At 40.5% G+C, this 23,232-nt stretch overlaps 1 protein-coding gene across 2 annotated transcripts in view; it reads right to left on the reverse strand.

Annotated features, from left to right (window-relative positions):
• Positions 1-23,232, reverse strand: part of PDE11A (phosphodiesterase 11A) — a 466,208-nt gene that overhangs the window by 17,236 nt on the left and 425,740 nt on the right. The gene's annotated exons all lie outside the window — the stretch shown is intronic.

Raw genomic sequence — 23,232 nt, forward strand, 5'->3', positions numbered from 1 at the left:
AGCCTTCTACTTTTTTATGGGTTGTAGAGGCCAGAAACTCAGTGGATGGACTGTTTACAACTGAATTCCTCACCTTCCCTCAAGCCTTCCTCTTAGGTTTACTCTGTCAGGGAACTGGGCATTATCATCTATCCAGCTGTCCTACCCAGAAATCCATGGATCATCCATGACATCTTCCTCTTCCCCTTACATCCAATCTGTCACAAAAGTCCTGTCAATCCCACTTCCAAAGTATCTTTGAACATGATTCTGTTGCCATTTCCACAACCCTGGTTTAGGCTACCATCATCCCCCTGACTGTTTTAAATCAGCAGCAGCCTCCTAACTAGTCTCCCAGCCTTCCTCCACCACTGTCCAATCGACACTCCATATTGAAGCCACCATGGAGCAGTCAATCAGAAACACAAACCTGAGCTTGCCATTCACTTCTCTGAGACTTTCAGTGGCTCCTATTTGATATGAATATGCTCATCATCACAAGTCCAAATCCCTCAATGTGGCTATAAGACCCTATCAGAAAGGAGTATTGTGGTAGTAAGAGAGAATGAAATCCAGAAACAAAACAAAACAGAAACAAAACCATAAAGATTGATGGAAAACTTGGGTTATGGTACAAAAACAGAACTTTGAAATGCCAAAATAATTCCACCAAGTTTTCTAGAAATCCTGAAGTACATATCTTTATATGCATTTTCACATTTTACTGAGTCAAAAAAAAAAAAAGAAAAAAAAAGCTAGACTCCACATGGTGCGTTTGGCAGGAGAGAGTTAAAGCGTTAGTTACTATATGTGAGAGCAGATGGAGCTGGCTGTGGTGTCCAGATGGGAGGCAGCAAACAGACTCCTCCTAAACCTCACTCCTTCCCTCCCCAGTTCAATGGCTTTTGAAACTCAAGGTTGTGTAAAAATTAATTTGCATTAAATTGCTTAAGATAATGTATTAACTACCATAGAAGGCTTCCAGCAGTTTTTAAAACTTGCTTTGAAAAACAAATAATCAAGCTATAAGGGTGAACACAGAAGGAAGCCCAGACTTCCTTGGATGTTTTTAAGCATTCACATTAAAGATACCAGCCTTAAAACGTATCTTTTTTGTGTTATTTGCAGAAGTTGGAAAATTAATAATAATTATTTATGTAGGTTACACATGTAACTGTGTAAGACACTGTGGTATATGTGTGCTTCATATAGTTTATCTCATTAAATTCTCAAAACTACCAGGTATGTGCATTATCAACCCATTTTAGAGAGGAGAAAATCAGGCTCAGAAAGGCTACATAATTTGCCTGCGGCCTCAGAGCCAGGGTTTGGTCCCAGGTCTCTGACTCCAGAGCCCAAGTTAGTAACCACCTACCATATGTGTAATGCTGGCATGTGAGTTTGAATAGGTCAGCCTGCTGGTTAGAATTATGAATGAAAAGTGCATTTCTAGATAGGAATTGCCTGTTTATCTTCAGGAATATCTCATTAGCTAATAAATGTTTTCCTTAACAGACTCAAGTGCTGCTGTGGTCTCAGATATGTTCATATGACATAGGTCTACGGAGGTCAAGATTGGTCAGAAGGCAAGTAAAGGGCAGAGTCACCCTGGAAAAGAGTGAACAGGGTTCAAGGTTACCTACATACAAGGCTGAAGTTTGGCAACACGACCAAGGGTGAAATAATAAGAAAAGACTTAAGCAGAGAAAAGGACTTAAATAGCTGATTCAGTGGGTTCATAACAGCTGAGTTCTTCTCAGACTAGAAAACAATGGAGTTTAAAGGGCTCTAGCTTTATAATTCCTGCCCTGTTTAAGGACATGGTCATTTATTCTGCCAGAACTGTGGTATCCCTAGCAGAGTTTGCTAGTTGCCTACCCAATACACGTTTCAATTTACCTTGAGCTTAGGAGTGGCCAGGGAGATGTAAGCAGAATTCATAAAGGCTCAGAGAAAACTCTTTAAATGGGGCTTATTCTGCCGGGAGGTGCATTCTCTTGCCCTTGTCTCTATCTGTTTCTTGCTGTTGGAATATTGATATGGTTTGGCTGTCTCCCCAACCAAATCTCATCTTGGATTGTAACTCCCACAATTGTAATCTCTGCCTAGGTTTTAGACGTGACATGTCATGGGAGGAACCCAGTGGGAGGCAATTAAATTATGGGGGCAGGTCTTTCCCATGCTATTCTCATGATAGTGAATAAGTCTCACAAGATCTGATAGTTTTTAAAATGGGAGTTTCCCTGTACAAGCGCTCTCTCTTTGCCTGCTGCCATCCATGTAAGATGTTACTTCCTCCTCCTTGTCTTCCACCATGACTGTGAGGCCTCCCCAGCCGCATGGAACTGTAAGTCCCTTAAACCTCTCTTTCTTTTGTAAATCACCCAGTCTTGGGTATGTCTTTATCAGCAGTGTGAAAACGGACCAATACAGTAAATTGGTACCAGTAGAGTGGGGCATTGCTGAAAAGACACCTGAATATGTGGAAGCAACTTTGGAACTGGGTAATAGGCAGAGTTTGGAACAATTTGGAGGGCTCAGAAGAAGACAGGAAAATGCGGGAAAGTTTGGAACTTCCTAAAGGCTTGTTGACTGGCTTTGACCAAAATGCTGGTAATGATATGGACAATGAAATCCAGGCTGAGGTGGTCTCAGATGGAGATGAAGAACTTGTTGGGAAGTGGAGCAATGGTGACTCTTGTTATGTTTTAGCAAAGAGACTGGCAGCATTTTGCCCCTGCCCTAGAGATTTGTGGAACTTTGAACTTGAGAGAGATGATTAAGGGTACCTGGCGGAAGAAATTTCTAAGCAGCAAAGCATTCTAGAGGTGACTTCGGTGCTGTTAAAGGGCATATGAAACACAGCATAAAAGTTTGGAAAATTTGCAGGCTGACAATGCAATAGAAAAGAAAATACTATTTTCTGAGAAGAAATTCAAGCCAGCTGCAGAGACTTGCATAAGTAATGAGGAGCTGAAAGTTAATCCCCAAGACAATGGGGAAAATGTCTCCAGGCCATGTCAGCGGTCTTCACAGCAGCCCTTCCCATCACAGGCCCAGAGTCCTAGGAAGAAAAAATGGCTTCGTGGGCCAAGCCCAGGGTCCCCCTGCTGTGTGCAGTCTAGGACTTGGTGCCCTGCATCCCAGCCACTCTAGCCATGGCTAAAAGGAGCCAAGGTACAGCTTGGGCAGTGGCTTCAGATGGTGCAAGCCCCAAACCTTGGCAGCTTTCATGTGGTGTTGAGCTTGCAAGTCCACAGAAGTCAAGAATTGAGGTTTGGGAATCTCTGCCTAGGTTTTAGAGGATGTATGGAAATGCCTGGATGGCCAGAAAGAAGTCTGCTGCAGGGGTGGAGCCCTCATGGAGAACCTCTGCTAGGGCAGTGTGGAAGGGAATGTAGGGGGGAGCCCCCACACAGAGTCCCCACCTGGGCATTGCCTAATGGAGCTGTGAGAAGATGGCCACCATCCTCCAGACCCCAGAATGGTAGATCCACTGACAGCTTGCATTGTGCACCCAGAAAAGCTGCAGATTCTCAATGCCAGCCCATGAAAATAGCTGGGAGGGAGGCTGTACCCTATAAAGCCACAGGGGCAGAGCTGCCCAAGACCACAGGAACCTACCTCTTGCATTAGGATAACCTGGATGTTAAAACTCTTGTTTTAACATGGAGTCAAAGGAGCTAATTTTGGAACTTGAAGATTTGACTGCCCCACTGGGTTTCAGACTTGCATGGGGCCTTCAGCCCCTTTGTTTTGGCCAATTTCTCCCATTTGGAATGGGTGTATTTATCAAATGCCTATACTCCCATTTTATCTAGGAAGTAACTAACTTGCTTTTGATTTTACTGGCTCATAGGCAGAAGGGATTTGCCTTATCTCAGATGAGACTTTGGACTATGAACTTTTGAGTTAATGCTGAAATGAGCTAAGGCTTTGGGAGACCGTTGGGAAAAACATGATTGGTTTTGAAATGTGGGGACATGAGATTTGGGTGGGGCCAGTGGTGGAATGATACAGTTTTGGTGTGTCTCCACCAAAATCTCATCTTGAATTGTAACTCCCACAATTCCCACATGTCGTGGGAGGAACCCAGTGGGAGGTAATTGAATTATGTGGGCAGGTCTTTCCCATGCTGTTCTCATAATATTGAATAAGTCTTAGAAAGTCTGACAGTTTTAAAAATGTGAGTTTCCCTGCACAAGCTCTCTCTCTTTGCCTGCTGCCATCCATATAAAATGTGATGCTCCACCTTGCCTTCCACCATGATTGTGAGGCTTCCCCAGCGACATGGAACTGTAAGTCCATTAAACCTTTCTTTCTTTTGTAAATCAACCAGTCTTGGGTATGTCTTTATTAGCAGTGTAAAAACGGACTAATACAAATATGCACATGATAGTTGGAGCCAGAGTGGCCATCTTGTGACTATGAGGCAAACTTGACTACAGCAGCCATGTGCTAAGGAAAGAAAAAGGAGAACTAGGTTTCTTTATCTTTTTCTTTCTTTTTTTGTTTTTACATAGAGTCTCACTCTGTCACCCAGGCTGGAGTGCAGTGGTGCAATCTTGGCTCACTGCAACCTCCACCTCCTGGGTTCAAGTGATTCTCTTGCCTCAGCCTCTCTAGTAGCTGGAATTTCAGGTGTGTGCCACCAGGCCTGGTTAGTTTTTGTATATATATAATTTTTTTAGTAGAGACAGGGTTTCACCACGTTGGCCAGGCTGGCCATGAACTCCTGACCTGAAGTGATCCACCACTTTGGCCTCCCAAAGTGCTGGGATTACAGGCATGAGCAACCATGCCTGGCCAAGAACTAGGTTTCTGATGGCTGCCATATAATTGCAGTATAGCATTGGCTTTTCTAGATTATTTTTATTTTTTACTAGGAGCTAAATATAATTCCTAAATGAGAAAATTGATTTCATATTGTAGGTCTCTATTTTCTGACTACCTGTGCAGGTGGCACAGTGTTTTGGGCATCTTGATACTCAAAGGTAATGCTTAGTATGAAGGCATATTAGCTCATTAGAATCCAACACAAGAATAATTCAGATTTGCAGCTGGAATATTAAGGGCATAGTCTACCCAAGTTATAACAAGAGATGATGTTTGTAGCATCAATGTCTAATATCCTGTAAGCTAATTATAGTATTAGTAATAAGTTAGAAAGAGACCATTTTTTTCCCCAAGATTTGAAGCAGATTAGTCGTGCATGTAAAAGTGAAAATGCAACAATGCATTATAGCAGTTTTATCTCCTTCTATCTTTTCTCTTTCCAGTTCCTTCCTGACCTCTCAAGTTACTTGTTTTGCTTATTTATATGCACAAGAGATTCTTTTGTGGAAAATAATATTCACAAATGACATTAACATTCTGAATTAATGAGGCAGGAATGTTAGTCTTTTTGGATTGACTGCATTGTTATTTCCATAATATAGGGTGAGAGTCTGAAACTAAAATGTTTACAGGGCCAGGCCAGTAAAGTTAATGAATGAAATAGCCTGCATGATAGAGTTGGGAGTGGTGGGGACTATGGCAAACTGGACATTTTACAACTTTAAAAACTGTATTCAACTGAATGAAACACGTCTGTGAGCTGAATCTATTCTGTGGGCCACCTGTTTGCTTGCTGTGATGGAAAGTAAAGCACATCTTGCTAACATGAATTAACTACTGAGTACTCATGTGCCCTATGTTCCAGGAGCCATACTTGGAGTTCTTCATATGTGAGCTGATCACAACTCAGAATGGTGCTGTGAGATAGCTATTATTGGCTCTGTTTTGACAGATATGGAACCTGGAATTGGAAAAACTAAGTTAAAGAGCCAAAGTTTACATGATTAAGTACACAGCAGAGCTGAAATGTCTGTCCGGGCTTGGCTGAGTACAAGGCTCATAGTGTCTTTACATCAGGGGTCTCAACTGGCACACTAGTAACAATGGGTATCTCACACCTTACTGCAGTGTTGAGGACAATGGTGCAACCTTTTTTGTTCCATGTCTCTGATGCTGGTTCAGAACAGATTCACAGGAAAGTGGAGGTCTTGCTGAGTAAAGAAGAAACACCACTTCCCAAACGTTAGATGTAGTCTGTGCACCTTTTATCTTTGACTCATCTACTCTACCCTGCCCTGGGAAAATAAAACAAGAGTTCTAAGTTGTAAAGGACAGGCAAGCCTAAAGACAGCTCATGTAAATGGGAGCAAGAAGAACAGCTTCTTGTGTTATAATGAGCCCCTCCAGGATGCTGTCCTTGGTTATCCTGTTAGTTGGATTTTCAGAGCAGACTGGTAGCTAATCAATCATGTTCATTGTGTAGGCAACTTTTGACTTGGAAGGAATGGCTGCTGACCCAGAAGCCACAGCCTTTGATGAATGGGGCTTCTTACAAGAGGTGGTTGGAACATGTAACTGAAAAGCAGCCACATGGTAATAATCCACTCTTCCATATACTGGAATGTTTTCTGCTAATACCATCACCTGAAATTTCATAGAAATATATAAAACTCTATTATTTTTTCAAAGTTCAATGTGTAAAAAGGATCACTTAAAACTTTTAGTTTGTTGAGCTGCAAACATTCATTCACTGTACATTTTCTGTATATTTCCCACATGCCTCAAGTTCTAGGATTTCCTAAAATAATGGATAGGGTGTCTGTGTGGGAATGGGTTTACAAATACAGAATTGCAAATATCTGTCCTTGGTGCGAATGGTGCTCTGTGTAAGTCACTATAGGACCTCAAAGAATGTATTCTAGAATATTCTATTAGCATTGGTTCTAAATTTTTAGCTTATATTTGAGAGCGCCAAAAGAATCCCAAAAGAGAGTCCTAACTATACACACTAATGAACTGCTTAGTGAGCACCATGCAAATATGATGACTACTGAGCATTTCTTGCGAGAATTTAAAGGTGGCTTCCTACCTAGCACCAGACAGTGCTCAGTTCTGAGACAGGGATGAACCATCAAGTCCATGAATCCCAATGTCCCGGATCTACAGAGGACCAGACCCAAAGCATCCAGGAGAAATGCTTTGTCTTTAGGTAAAGATCCTTGGGGGATAAAAATCCTTTATTATGTTGGTGGTCTCTCTCCCTATGGCAAGGGAAACTTCTTTTTCTTAATTTTACAGCCTGATAAAGACAGTGGGCCAGCCTCAGTAGCTCATGCCTGATCTTTGGGAGGCTGAGGTGGGAGGATCGCTTGAGACCAGGAGTTTGAGACCAGCCTGGACAACACATTGAAATCCCGTCTCTACAGAAAAATTTAAAAATTAGCTCGGTGTGGTGGTGTGCACCTCAGGAGGCTGAGGCAGGAGGATTTATTGAACTCAGGAGTTCAAGGTCACAGTGAGCTATGATAGCACCACTGCACTCTAGCCTGGGTGACAGAGTGAGACCCTGTCTCCAAAAAAGAGTGACAATTTTGAGATAATAAAAAGATAGAAAGGGAATATGTTACATATACCACTAGGCATATGTCTGAGGAGGATATTGTATCATTAGCTGGCCTTCTCTTTGTCCTAGAAAGGGGCCAATCTGTCTACTGGAAGACCTGGTATAAGGTATGTTATTGTGGCTCTTCTTTAATTACATTACTAACTCCCCAAAAGCCAAAGATATGAGAAAAGTTTGTTTGTGTAGGCACAGAGGGACCAATATTTTCAGTAGTTTTATTTCATTTTTAGAGTGCAGTTTAAGAGGGAACATAATAACTTTATAAATTAAACTTCCTAATGGGCAACATTTTCTATCTTTTAAATGTTGGAAAGTTTCATATTAATTTAACTCTCGAACATTGACCATGTAAAATTAAATAAGCAGCCAGTAAAAAGACAAACCAGATTTCCTTTTGAACTAAATTCTAAAGCTTATATGAAAAAATAAGAATCCTAGAAAATATTGGAAAAGAATAATAAGAAAGGTGAAACTAGGATTATTAGACATTAAAATATATTATAAAGTGATATTAATTAAAATAGTATAATTAGGCAGATAGGTCAGTAGAACTGATAGAAAGACTAAAAATAGAACCAAAGTTAAGGGAATCAGTATATGATAACAGTGACCATTCAAATCATAAGGAAAGAGTTCAGTCAAAAACTGATGTGAAGAAAACTAGGTAAGATAAATAACAAACTTGGAAAAATATTTGTCACCTTTGCAAATAATAAGGGTTTATTTCTTTAATAGACAGTGAGCTCCTATGGATCGGTAAGAAAATAGCCCTAGTTCAATAGAAAAATAGGCAAAAATATAAAGCATTTACAGAAGAAATACAAATGGCTTCTAAGTAAATAAATCTATACTAAAAATATGATCATACTTATTTATAATATGGAAAATGCTAATTAAAACTATAATGAGATAGATTTTATATCTATCGTATTAGCAAAATTGATATTTGGTAATACATTGTGTTGGTAAGGGCATAGAGAAATAGGCATCTCAGACATTACTGGTAGGAATGTAAATTGGTTCAAACTCCACAGAGAGAAATTTGGTGATACCTATCACAATCTCAAATGCTTATACGCCAAATGCCCAGTTATCTTATTTCTGGGTATTTCTCTTACAAATAAAGTATGAAAATTGTGTATTTATAAGAATATTTATTGCATTGTTTACAACAGCAAACAATTAGACACAACATCAATGTCCATAAATAAATAATTAATTGTTGTTTAAATAATTTATTTTTCATCTTTAAAATCTAATACTATGCAGCCATCAAAAACAATGAGACATCTTCTGCATGGAGACTGAAAAAGAATAATCTAAAAAATAAATTAAGTGTAAAGAAGCAAGATATGGAGCAGGATATACACTATGCTCATATATGTTCATAGATACATACGCACTTACACACAGATACATATGTGTGAGCATAGTATATATAGATGCATGCATATGCACTATATTTACATAGAAAACAATGTATAAGCGTTATGTATTAAAAACAGTGTAAAAACACACTGTATATAAACTATCTTTAGAGGCATATGCAGGAATTGGTTAACAGTGGTTGCCCCAGTGAAAGGAACTGGGTGACTTGCAAAAAGGAGTGTGAGGGAGGATCTCTTTTCTCTGATAATTTGTGCCTTTTGTACTTTGTGAATTGTGTTCACTGAGGGTGTCTAAACTATTTAGCAATAAAAAATTTAAAAGTCTATCATGAACAGATAAAGAAAATAGCAATCTTTGGTCATGTGTTAGAAGTATTAAGTCATCTGATTGGTTAATTGTTAAAAAAGGCTTACAAGTACAGGGGCAAAAAGTAGAAATGCTTATTTCCACAAAGATCAAAAAAATTTAGTGCTTTACCACCATAATTCAAAAATAATTTTAATACTTAATGTATGTTGCAATAACATCATATATAAATAAACACCTCCCTTCTCCCACTCCCCCATCCACATCACAAATAAAGGCTGACTACCTCATTGCCCCTCAGCATTTCCTCTGAAAAGCGATCAATGTCTCCTGCCTGGCCATTAAATAGATTTTGAAAAACTCTTCAATCCCTATCAGTCTCATATCCTTATTTAGTTCCTCAGATTTGCCCTCAGCTGGGAATTTTGCAGGCAACTGTGATTCTGTTGTGTTCACCACTCATTTGAAGGGTCCCATCCATCATCATTTCTAGTCCTTTTCTGATGCAATGTAGCTTGTTCTTTGTCTTTCTTATAAACTGAATGGCTGTTAAATTATCCATTTATCTTCCTTCAGATTTTCTGTTCAGTTTCTCAGGCCCTATCAGGGCTGTCTTTTCTACCTTGTTTGCTGACTTTTCATTCCATTGCCCCTGTTCTTGGAGGCATCTTGGTTTACCATGCTGCCCTTCAAAACAAACTCTCTGGTTCAGTCTGTTTTTTGCTTGTTTGAAAGCAAGCAGAACTTGCTACTTCAGTAAATTTCCTTTTAAAATTTTTTTCCTTAGAATAGTTTTGAAAACTTTCAGGTAATGTATTTCAAATTTTATACATAGATAGTAGGATATATTGGAACAAACCTGAAACTAAAAGTCCAAAGTCTAGGGTTCTAAACCCAGCTCTGCCATTATCAAGTCAGGTCACTTAATAGTGACCTTTCAGGGTTTTGCTTTCCCCTCCTACGGATGGTCTGCAGGTATGCACCTAGTTAACTATTCTAGTATAAAAATAGCATGTTTCTTCTGTTAAAGGTGACCCAGTAAATGATCTGAGGTTTGTATAATACTAACACCTGCACACACATTATCTCAGGCAGCACTAGGTCATACTGGTTAGGAGTCACAGATTTGAAAGCAGAAAGAATCTATGCCCTGTCACTTACTATCTATTCTTAGGTAAGTTACAGAAGCTCTATAGCTTCAGTTTTCACATCTGAAAAAAAGAGATCCTCATAGCATCTAACTTGGTATTGTGAGGAGAATTAAATCAGATCATGCTTGGAAAGTTAGTCTTGAGCACATACTAAGTGCTCAAAAGTGTTGTTATGGACTCACTACATCTTTGTAAGACAGGAAGCTTGGCTATTATTATCCAAATTTACAGCAGAGATACTGAGGTTGAGAGATGATATTAATGATAACAATAGTGACTCACATGCTGGAGGACTTTAACTATAATAGGTGTACTCTTTCCAAAGCTTTTCCACATACTTCACCTCCCTTTGTTCAGACTTTTGGAAAGGTTGATATTGTCTATCATCAATTCCACTTGCTCCAAGAAGAAAGTCACTTTGTGAGGCCCAAAACCTTTAAAAAGTAGCAGAGTGAAGCTGCTTTCAGCCAAACCTACGAGCCAGTGGTGATCACCATAAAAAGAAAGCTGAGGATAGCGAGTCCTCAGTTTATGAATGTAGAGGGCAGGTTTGAAAGAGGACACTTAGAAAAACACTCAGCCCTTACTGCCTCCTCTTAGGCCCTCATCTTAGGTCTTTTTATTCCTCCCTCCTGCTGTCTCTCTGTATGTCTCTGTTTCTCTATTTCTCTTTTCTTCTTTAGATTTTTCAGCTGTTCAGATCACCTGTAACACTAAAACCTAAATTCGATGATGATATATTGAATCAAAGACTTGGAGAATAATTTGTCCTTTTTTGTTATTTTATGGTTCTGTAGCTCATCCCTCTGCTTGTAGGAGTTATTGGTTCAGATGCTGAAACTCCCCTAATTCACTGGGGCGATTGTGAGCAGCAAGTATAACCTCCCTAGTTTCTCATCTGTGAAATAAAGGCAGGAATGTTAACACCGCCACAGGGCAATTCAAGAGTGATAGGTTATTTCAGGGCATCCTGAAAGCACAAGATGCTGAGAAAATGCAAGCGCTTACTAGTAACAATGTGATAACCCAATCTTTCCCGTTCCTGTCACTCTCTTGCACTTGCTTTGTTGCTGAGGCAGCCCTGTGGGGTCTCCCAGTGGCTGATAACAACACACATACACTGCTGCCGCAGCTTGGATGAGGGAAGAGGTTGGTAGATTCAGCTGTGCTGGGCATCCTGGCTGAGTAACAGAGACAGTGAATGTAAACAATTAAGATGTTCTAATAAAGGAACCCAAAGAGGGTCCCAGAGGCTAGAATATCTACCTCCTGGGGGCAAACAGAGGTTTCCTAAGAACCTGTCATCTGAGCAGAGTCCTCAAGTAAGACTAGGAGTTGCATGGGGAGAGAAGGGGAAGGTAGGCCTGCAGACGGCTAGGTGAGCCCAGGCATGGGGTGTGGAACATTTAGCTTATGGCAAGAGCAGAGGGTACAAAGGAAGGAGAGAGAGGAGGGGGGATGGGAAGGTCAATTGTGCCAACTAAGATTTTTTTCCTGTAGTAAGGGGGAGGGAGGGCCCGAAGGACTTTAAACAGGTGAGCCATGCAATCAGCTGTGCTTTGGGAGGATAGCTCTGGTGGTGACATGGAGCCTTGAGGATGGGACTATACGCATGAGACTGGGATCAGAGTGGAGGCAGCTGGCAAGGAGGCAGTCAGGAGACCCTACTAATATAGGGGATCCAGATGAAGGAGAAAAATCATGATGGCACAACTAGAAAGTAATAGAGAAGAAAAAGTACCCCAGGCATTTTGGCCTTGTTTTACAACATATTTCTTAGCTTTTTGATGGCAATGGAAGTTTTTTTGAAGTTGTCTTTTGTTTCCTGCCTTTACTGTACGCTCTGAATTCCCTTCTCTTTCATGCTTTTTGGTTTGCATCTATTCTTTCATATTGGAGGCTTTGCTCAAACATTCTGGAGCCCTTATCTGTTTGCATATATTTAAATGCAAGGCACTGAAAGACAAAAGACCTATTCAAGGCAGAGTACAAAGTGGACCAGGGCAGGTAAGTGGGAGAGCTGTGATTGTCAAGTGGTGGCTCCATTTTAAGGGCATCCTACAGGGAATTGGTTCATCGAGAGAATATGAAGTGCAAGTCCATGCAGATCTTGTCTCTGAGGCTGTTCTGTTTCCCTAGAGAAGATTCCCACTTTTCTGCTTCTGGGGGTATCTGGCTGCTGGCACTCCAGGTGCAGAGTCATAGGGCATCTGAGAGTCCAGCAAATCATTTCATGGGCTTTAGATTTCATCCACCGATTCTCTCCATGAGTGCTCTGAGAGAACTCTCCAGTCTCCTGACTTGGCAGTGGCTACACAGGCTGTTGACCTGGCTGTGTGGGTTGTGGGAGATTCCTGAGATCCCATTTACCAACTTCTAACCTTTCTTTCCCTCTTGTTTCCAGGCTGATTCCTCAACCTCGCTGTTGTGAGTTGACTTGTGTCCTCCCAAAAGCTATGTTGAGGTTCTAACCCCGGTACCTGTGAATGTGGCCATGTTTGGAAATAGGGTCTTTGCAGATGTTAGTTATCAAGGTAAGGTGAGATCATATTGGATTAGAATGGGCCCTAAATCCAATGGTTTGTGTCTTTATAAGAAGGTCATGTGAAACACAGACACAAAAGAACGTTATGTGAAGACAGAGGCAGAGGATGTCAAGAACTGCTAGCAGCCATCAGCAACAAGGAGAGATGCATGGAACGGACTCTCCCTCAGAGCCTTCACAAGGAACCACCCCTGCTGACACCTGGATTCTACCTCCTAGAACTGTGAGCAAATATATTTCTGTTATTTTAAGCCACCCAGTTTGCTGTATGTTGTTACAGCAGCCCTTGGAAACTAACATATCCACTCTTGGCTGTTCCTAAGTCCTGAGCATCTCAGGCATTCCTTCTGAAAGGCAGATCGGCTGGCTCCCTGTTGCTCTCCCCTTGTGCAGACATTCTGGGAGATTACTTCCTTCTTAGCTTCCAATATTTGAGGATAGCTTATCTCCACTTATTTTCTGTTTCCTTCAGAGTGTATATCTTTCTTTGAAAAAAAGAAATGCAACTCTATTATTTCTAATCATGCTTAATACTATTAAATAAGTCGATAAAATGAGGCACCAAAGTGCTCATTTCGGAATTATCTCTATTAGGAAAAAAGTATGGGACAATTAAATAAATTACAACAAGTCAATTGATCGAAATACTAGGCTGCCATTTCAAAGGATAATGTGAAAGCTGGATGCGGTGGCTCATGCCTGTAATCCCAGCACTTTGGGAGGCCAAGGTGGGCAGATCACTTGAGCTCAGGGGTTGGAGACCAGCTTGGGCAATGTGGTGAAACCTTGTCTCTATGAAAATACAAAAAAATTAGCTGGGTGTGGTGGCGTGTGCCTATAGTCCCAGCTACTCAGGAGGCTGAGGTGGGAAGATTGCTTGTGCCTGGGAGGCAGAGGTTGCAGTGAGCCGAGAATGCACCACTGCACTTCAGCCGGGGTAACAGAGTGAGACTCTGTCTCATAAAGAAAGGAAAAAAAAGGACAATGTAAAAATTATGTAGAAAACATGGAAACATATTAAGAACTTTATGTTAAGTGACCAAAGCAGAATACACTCATGTACCCTGGTAAAAATGTGTTTGGATGTGGACAGTAGTAGGAAGGGGTATCAGGAATAAGAGAATGTGAGGTTCTTATTTCTCCCAACAGTCACTCTTGACAATTTAGGTATTCTCTAAGGTGATATATGTTTTCTTTACTGTTCTCGTTTGCTTTTGATACCTCAACAGCAGAGTTTTTAACATTCACATATATTTCTCCTTCTTTCCTTCGTCCCTCCTTTCCTCCCACACTTGCTGCTTCTCTCCTACTTCTTCTGAAGAGAGCCACAGAAGACAGGGTCATGAAGAAAAGGCAAATAAGCTTTTAAAATATGCTCTCTAAAAAAACTAGAAAGTTACTTAAGGGAAGAGAACATTCCAAGCCTTGTAAGGACTTGGGGTTAAGAGACATTTAGCTTCATGGTTCCAAAGCAGAAATCCTTTAAAAAATAGTTATGTATGTTGGTCAGCTGGATAAGAAGAATTAAGATAAGAATTAATATCTTATCTTCAATCTGTCCTCAAAAACCTTATTGAGGGTATATCCTATTTTTTCCATTGGATTCCAGCATTTTAATATGGACTCATGGCACTGTTTGAGCTCATAAAATACATATGAATAGGAATATATTAATATTAACATACAAAGAATGGGTATTTTTTTCAAAGCTTTATGAAATAAAACAAATTATAGTCCATTTTATTTACCAAAAAATATACATAGAGATGGTTGTTTATCAGGTCAAAAGACTTTTTGGAGATGAAAAACATCAGGTGTGCTGGAAGAACTTTGAGATGTAGCGAAGGGTATGAGATGCCTTCACCTGCCAATTATCATGCATAATGTTGGAAGGAACAGGAACTAATCCATTCTTCTATTAATGAGTACTCTCTGCTACTCAGAACTTCTTCCTGCCCAGCACGTTCTTTTTTACTTTTCCTTTCTTTCTTTTTTTTTTAAAGAGATGGGGTCTTGCTCTGTCACCCAGGCTGGAGTGCAGTGTTGCAATCATAGTCACTTCAGCCTCGGACTCCTGGGCTCAAGCAATCCTCCCACCACAGACTCCCAAGTAGCTGAGACTACAGGTACACACCACCATGCCTGGCTAAGAACAGAGCATATTCTTAGTTGATGTTTGTACTGTTTACTTTTAGACACTATAGGATCCTAAAAGTTTTCTAAGTCAAAGAAAGATTACATTTTAATCATGATAAATTTAGTGTATTTTATTGTATTATAATTTCTTGAAATCATATGTATGCAATATACAATATAAATTTCTTGAAATCTATCTGTGACATATGTTAGCTCCATCTCTTAACCTGAATATTAAAATAACTAGAGGACTACATTTTCTGGCAATGCTAGATAAAAGAAAATTTAATGTATTTCGTAGCTGAAAAGGTCAAAGCTCTGAATTTGTGGCTATTAACTGGCCCTTTACAGTAGAATTCAACTATGATGAGAACTAAACCACTTTATAAAAAGATATCATAGGCCATATACTCCAGCTTATGGGCAGGAATATAACAGTGCATACTCTGATGAAAGGTTTTATACATAGTCATGCACCTCATAATGGCATTTCAGTCAATGATGGACCATATCTACAACCATGGCCCCATAAGATTATAATATCATATTTCTACTGTACCTTTTCTATGTTTAAATATGTTTAGATGCACAAATATTTACCATTGTGATACAATTGCTTACAGTATTCAGTGCAGTAAAATGCTGTACAGGTTTGTAGCCTGGGAGCAATAGGCTATCCCCTATAGCCTAGGTGTGTATTAGGCTGTACAATATAGGTTTGTGTAAGTACACTCTACAATGTTTGCATGACGAAATTGTCAAAGACGCATTTCTCAGAATGTATCCCTGTTGTTAAGCAACACATGACTGTATTTATAGGTGATAACTAAATGACATTATAAGGTTACTTCATACATTCCACTGCTTATATTGCATCCCATCATTCACTTTTCTGTTTCTTCATTCCTTTGCTCAACAAACATTAGCTGAGCAGCTCTAATGTGTTAGCACTGTGCTAGGTGCCAGGAATATGGTGGCTCCAGGAAACCCGTCTAATGGGGAAGAGACAGAAAAATAATCACATACAGAGTGTGTGGTTATAAAGAGATGGAGACAGTGCCGTGGAATGTTGTGGGGAAGTAGAGGTTTTACAGAAGTGACAGCTTGGGCTGGTGTCTTCCAGGCACATATGAGAGTGAGGAGGCATAGGCAGAGGCCAGGGAAGATGGACCAAAGGGCTAGTGAGTCCTGTGCTTGGGCAAAGGGTGTCTGGGGAGGAAGTGGGCAGGGTGACAGGAGATGAGGCCAAGGAATAGGTGTGAGCTTCAGAATGAATGAGGGGGTTTCCGAATGCTAAAGCAAGGACTTTGGAAGGTACCTTATAGATGGTGATAGTAACCTGAGGTCTTTAAAGCAGGGAGAAGCTGTGATCAGATTTTTTTTTTTAAAAAAAGATCATTTTGTCAAAAATTTGGAAGATAGACTGTAGTGGAGGGGCCTATAAATTACATAAAACTGACATTTTTGAATATTAATGTTTCTCTTCCATTCATATTTGACTAATAACACATACAATATTTTCTGAGATAAACAGGCTTTACTATCTATCAGCACTCAGATTTGGGTACATTATTATGTAACAAGGACAATATTTTGAGAATAGTAAGTCAGTGCATTTTCCATTCTGCTTAAATGGTGATGCCTGGGGCTCCTCTCCCATCATCTCAGTAGGCTTCCCTCCTTCAGGCAAATGGCGGTTCCCAGCTAGAAACAAGCTGCCATCATTCAGCTTTGAAAAAGAATAGCCCTACTTGTAGCTTTGCATGGTGAAGTGGCTTTCTACAATTCAGAACTCTCCTTTCTCTATTAAGAACCAAACCTGGCTAAGTTAGATCTTCAAGTTTTACTACAAAGCTCTAGCAGGAAGAACACAGAGGAGACCATCTAAGGATAGTTCCCATCAGTAAAAGCAAAGCAAATGGAAATATTAGGGGAAGAGGGGGAGTGGGGAGAGGGGCAGGGAGAGAGAAGAGAGGAGAAAGAGAGAGGGGAGAGAGGCCAGAAAGATGGGGGTGAGATAGAGGGAGATCAAAAGTGAGTAGTCCTGGCTTCACATTCCTGGGGGGGTCAAACTTTAAAGGTAAGGGGAGGGCTTTTATTTCAAATTTCAGAGCCTAATGCAGGAAAATAATAGAATCTTCCTAAAGCAAGTTGGTATCGCCCAGGCAGCATATTAGAAAAGACTTAGGAAGTTATGTGGACAGCAGGGTGAAGAGAAAGTAGCTGGGAGTTCATGGGTGCCCCGGGGGGACTGAGGAAATGCCAAGAGACCCAATCAGCTAGAACTGGCCAGGAAGCTTCTGGGGGTGGTGGAGGGGGCTTGCCAAGAGGCTGCCACAAGGACCACAGACTTAAGTAGCCAGAGCTGGTGGCCAGGGCTGGCACAAAGTGCTCATCACACCCACATCATAGTCACACGGGGCTGGCACAGCATCACAGCCAGAGTTGCGACCAGCCACCTCTCAGTTAACCCAGAAAGACCCAACAGACAAGATGTGCACCAGGGGTCCTTCTCTTGAAGGTCGCAAAATCATCACAACCATAGGTGAGTTCCCTGGTACCTAGATGTCAGCTGGGGAGGAGAAAGAGCTCTGATTAGGAGTACTTTAACCAGAAGAGATTGAGATACTTTAATAGTCAAGTTTAAATAATAGTCCCTGAATGCAGCCACCACCCTACTCCCCATCACCAGGAAAAAGTGGAGCCAGATAGATCAGTTATAGAGAAAATAGGAAGTTGTTTTCCTTCCTTTCTTCCTTCCTTGCTTCTTTCTTTCCTTCTCTCCTCCCCTTCCCTCCTCTCCTTCTCCTCCCTTCCCTTCCCCTCTCCTCTTCTTTTCCCTCCCTCTCTCTCTCCTTCCCTACATTCCTCCCTTCCTCCCTCCTTCTTTCTTCCTGTATTTTTTGAGTTATGTATGATGCCATTCCGTATATATCCCCCCTTTGTAAGGATAAGTAAGAAACTAGACCCAACTATCTCTTCCTTTTCATCCACAAGAATACTAAAAGTCAGAGAAACACTTATAGGAAACTAACTGATTTGAGTGGTGTCTTTTTTTTTTTTTTTTAAATATCTGATGAAGTTGTTTTTAGGGAACACTGGATTACTTTTTTTTTTTTTTTTTTGAGACAGAGTCTCGCTCTGTCACCCAGGCTAGAGTGCAGTGGCGCGATCTCGGCTCGCTGCAAGCTCCGCCTCCCGGGTTCACGCCATTCTCCAGCCTCAGCCTCCTGAGTAGCTGGGACTACAGGCGCCCGCCACCACGCCCAGCTAATTTTTTGTATTTTTTTTTTTTTTTAGTAGAGACTGGGTTTCACTGTGTTAGCCAGGATGGTCTCGATCTCCTGACGTCGTGATCCGCCCGCCTCGGCCTCCCAAAGTGCTGGGATTACAGGCTTACTGGATTACTTTTAAAGTACTTTCATCAGTATCCAGAGAAAGTGTCCTGGAGTAGCACCTTATATCCTCTTTTCTAGTTTGTCAATTTCTAACTCCCATTCTACGATTTCAACTATATTTTAAAGTTTTTTTCTCCCTTTTTTCCAGAGAGCCTATTAATATTGCATCACGTGGAATGTATTTTTCAAAATGACCATTAAAAGTGAAGGCAGAGGCTGGGCATGGTGGCTCACGCCTATAATCCCAGCACTTTGGGAGGCTGAGGCCTGCAGATCACTTGAGGTCAAGAGTTCAAGACCAGCCTGGCCAACATGGTGAAACCCCGTCTCTATGAAAAATAAAAAAAAATTAGCCGGGTGTGATGGTGCATGCCTGTAATCTCTGCTACTCAGGAGGCTAAGGCAGGAGAATCGCTTGAACCTGGGAGGTGGAAGTTGCAGTGAGGCGAGATCAAGCCATTGCACTTCAGCCTGGGCAACAAGAGCAAAATTCTATCTCAGAAAAAAAAAAAAAAGAAAAAGTGAAGGCAGAGAAAAAAATCAGAGGTTACTGTAAATCTTAACATTAGAAGCCCTGCCTGTTTCAGAAACCTCATGACATTTTAATAGAGAGGCACTACTCTTAACAAAATTCTCCTACTCTTAATGGAAACAGAAAATTATTCTGCTAGATGCTGACCAGGTCACATCCTTTTGCATTATCTGTGAGAAAATATCCACTCCAAAATCAAAAGCCAGTTTGGGATGAGCTAAAAATCAGATTACATTCATAATAAAAATGAAATCCCTCAGTCCTTAACAAACAAAAGATTTATAATGACTCTGCACCACTGACATTCTAGGTACACTGAGATTTGGTTAAGTTGAGAATGAAAATAAGGAGCCAGAACTTAGCTTGCTATTGCAGAGAAAAGCTCAAAATGATACTGTGACATGAGGGTTTCTGTTTATCCCTAAGGCTGGTGTGGCAATGACTTCAGAGTTTGATTGTGTCTTTTTTTTCTTCCTGCGATGTTGAGCAGCAGGGCTAATGGATCCCCAGCAGGGTGCAAAGACAGCAGAAAGTGCAGGAATCAGATGTCAATGTATTCCTTCGAGATACCCTGCTAGGACACAGCTAACTAACCAGGGCTTGAGTCTTCTCTTGGGGAATGTGCTTTGATGGTTCCCTGCCCACTCTTGGCTTCCTGATTAAAAGGCTGTCACCCATAAATCAAGACTTCATCCTGTTACAATCATTTTCTTTTTTTTTCTTTCTTTCTTTCTTTCTTTCTTTCTTTCTTTCTTTCTTTCTTTCTTTCTTTCTTTCTTTCTTTCTTTCTTTCTTTCCTTCTTTCTTTTCTTCTCTCTCTTTCTTTCTTCTGTCTCTCTCTCTCTCCTTCTCTGTCTCTCTCTCTTTAAGGAAAGTCTGAAGATTAAAAAGAGAGCAAGTTCCAGAGAACTCTATGCTCACATATAAACATATGGATATAAGCCTGGCCTACATCCTTATTAGATAACTATTCATCGATTTGGGACTGTTCTGTGCATGTGTCCTACCCACCTGGCATGTTGGGAGAGCTAAATCAATGCCAGAATGACATGCTGTCTTTCTCCACTTGAGATAGAACCAGTCAGCCTCTTTCGTTGACAATACATATGGTAAAGAGGGCCTGCACATCGTTTTTTTCTGTTTTATTTATATATTTTTATATATTTTCTGTCTGTTGCTTTCTGTCAATCTCAAGATTACTTAGATAACTTCCTAGTGAATACATTTTGGAGGAAGGGGAGTTCCTCATTGTTTTCCCTCAATGTAGTAAAAAATTGAGTGGAACTTGAAGCTATCTCAGAGATAAGAGTTTCGATTTTAAATGCACCGGGCATCCAAAATATACCGGTGCAGGTGCCAAGTAGGCACATAAATAAGTAGCCCTTCAGGCACTGAGCGTAGTGATAATCTTCATCCTTTGCTTGGAGAAGAGCTAAACTCAGCAAACAGGAACACAAACAGAAAGTGCTTTATCTATTTGATATTTGACAAGCACAACCCTTTTAAAACCATGAAGTAAAACCGAACTACCCAGTGAAAGTCAATGAAGTCAAAAAGCTGTACCAAAACCATATGCGTGTGTACTGCCCTGCTGCATGGCCACCTGCCCCTGCCAAACTCGCTGTTCTGTCCCTCTGCTGTACCCAAGAGCCTCCAGCTGTGGGGTGCCCTGGGTCAACTCCCACCCTCTGTAGACTCCAACTCTCCAACCTCCTCCACCTGCAGGAAGATCCCAGCTCTCTCTATGAGAGTGCTTGCCTTGGGCTCTACATGAAGGTTCTTGCCACCCAACCTTGCCCTACCTTGGGGTCAGGCCTTAGCTGTTAGAGGGGACATGCGTTGTCTCATGTGTACTCCTCGGTATTCTTTTGCCGTATGCCTAGACCAACATGGTAAAGCAAAGCTGAATTCTTATGCTGTATTTCAGACCAATCACGTCAGGGATTCCTGCCACCTGCACACTTCCCACTTGCCTTCGATCCTCCCAGACTCCTTATTATTGCATTTTTATGTTCAAAACCCCAAACTTGACTTTCACTGAGTTATCTCAGTGAATGGTGTCACATCAGTGACCTTCCTGGCTTGTCACTTCCTCGAGGTGTTGTGTCTTCCTACAAATGGTGATTCCTGCCCACTGACTGATTCAATTTCATTTCAGAAGCACCAACAGTTAATGTGAGATTATCCAGTTAAATAGTGGAGGGAAGGGAGAACACTGCATGAGATCAAATAAAATAAAATAGGACCCTCAGAGAGGATACTTAAACTCACCCTACAAAGTTTCAGTTGAGGGCTCTTAAAATGATTGGTTTCAAAGCCTTGTATAAAACTTACAAATGAAATAATGAGATCTTTTTTTACTTAGTGATGATAAGGAATCAAAAAGAGCAAGATTTTCACCCCCTGTTAAATGAAAAGATAGAGCAGCAAGTATGAATATGAGCTTCTGCAAATAGCTCCTTCCATATTCCCTTTCAGCATGACACATCTCTCCCCAGTTAGTTAAATAATAAAAAATGGTGCAAGAAATTTCCATCAGAGGTGAAGTAGGGCATTAGAAAGGTCACTACACCAAAACAAAGGTCAGGGTGAGCAGGACACAACTCTAATTTGGTGGGAGCATCACTTAATCTTTCTATATGTTAATTTCCTGAAGCTGAAAATAGCAGATGTATCTAACTGACAGATAAGTAGTAAAGTAAAACAGATGTGAAAAATCAGGACAATATATAATGTGAAGGGATAATATTACTCCCTAAATTCTAGAAACTGCTATTTCCACTTAAATTCAAGTAACTTCCTTTGTAATCTAAAGATTTCAAAGCATTTAATAGGAAGCATAAGATAAGTCCTAAAGGATTGTGAATCAGTAATAAAACAAATTAACATGGAAAACCATATGAGGATCTTTTACAGCTTTTCCTATAACCAACACATAGGAAGAGTGTATAGACTTTGAGTTCACTCCAAAATAGCTTTGCAAACTAGTACCAAAACTTAATCAGCTTCCCACCCCAATACATATCTTCATCCTCCTAAGCTTTACCCAAAATAAAAGGAATGTAGTAATTGCATGAATAATTTCTTCATCCCATTTATTGCCTAAGTGTGCACACAAAACTGAGTAACATTAAAAAGTAATTCAACATGTATAGTCAAGGTCAGTTTCGCAAAGCAAGATACACCTGACCCAAAAGTTGTTGAACTTTGCACATGGGGGCCCGCTTATTCGGAGACACTGAGGATGGGAGGAGCAGACAGGAAGAAAAGAGAGTTGAGGATCCCCTTAAAATAAAGTATACATCATTTTCTATTTTGTTTGCCCAATCTTCCATTATTAAATAAAAGAACATTATGTTCCTTTTATAACTAAAATAAGCGATTGTAGATTATTTTAAAACTTTACCTGATTTTATGGTATCATGTATTTAATGGCTAATATAAAACAAAAATGAATTTATTTTTGTTATAGTTATCAAAAATTACATATCCATCTTCAAGACAGTATTCTAAGTTTGTTTGTTTTCAGGGTTCTGTGACAGGGCTCAGCAGTTCCTAAAAGTGCTGAAAACAAAGTGGTAGATGATCTTGAACTTGATGGTTGTGAGGTCCTTAAAAAACAATACTGTGTTTTTAATGGGGTTACATAGGGTGAGGAACTAAAGAGCTTTTGCTTTCCCTGCATGTTTCTCACTTTGAAGTTAGGAAAGCAGCTCAGTCTGATTGAGCTAGGTTGGGGGTAAAGAACTTGCCAGGTTTTTACAAATGAAAGCAAATGCTTAGAAGTAGAATTAAAAGCCAATGTACAATAAACCGTTAGTGTTAACTGATGCCAGCCCTGATCCGTACTCAAAAAGTGCAGTGTGAACCATTCAAAGCGACACTTTTCTCCTTTCAGAAGGAGAGGCCTACACACCAAGCAGCAAAGCTGGAATCATTAGCGCATCTCGCTCAAAATTCACTGGTTGGGATTTGTCACATGCATCTCAGAGACAAGCAGATTTTGAAGCTGGAAGGTGTGTTACAAAACCCCCTGGCTCAGACCATGGGGTCAGAGCAGAACACCATGTTTCATGGAATCCTCATTCCCACATTATATTAATAAAGAAAATTTGTAAAAAAAAATTCCATGGTCAAATATGTTTGAGAAATTGAGCTGATCAAGTTTAAACATGTTTCTTGGGCCTGTGAGCTTTTTTTGAACAGATGGCTATTAGATGATGGCTGGATGTTCATGTTCTATGGGACACAGTTTGAGAGACAGTAAATAAAATATTATTATCCCTGGTTTACAGATGAGGGAGTGGAGGCCCATGGAGATTATATCCTAGGAAGTG

This window comes from Pongo pygmaeus, chromosome 11, assembly GCF_028885625.2.
Source record: "Pongo pygmaeus isolate AG05252 chromosome 11, NHGRI_mPonPyg2-v2.0_pri, whole genome shotgun sequence".
NCBI classification, from domain to species: domain Eukaryota; kingdom Metazoa; phylum Chordata; class Mammalia; order Primates; family Hominidae; genus Pongo; species Pongo pygmaeus.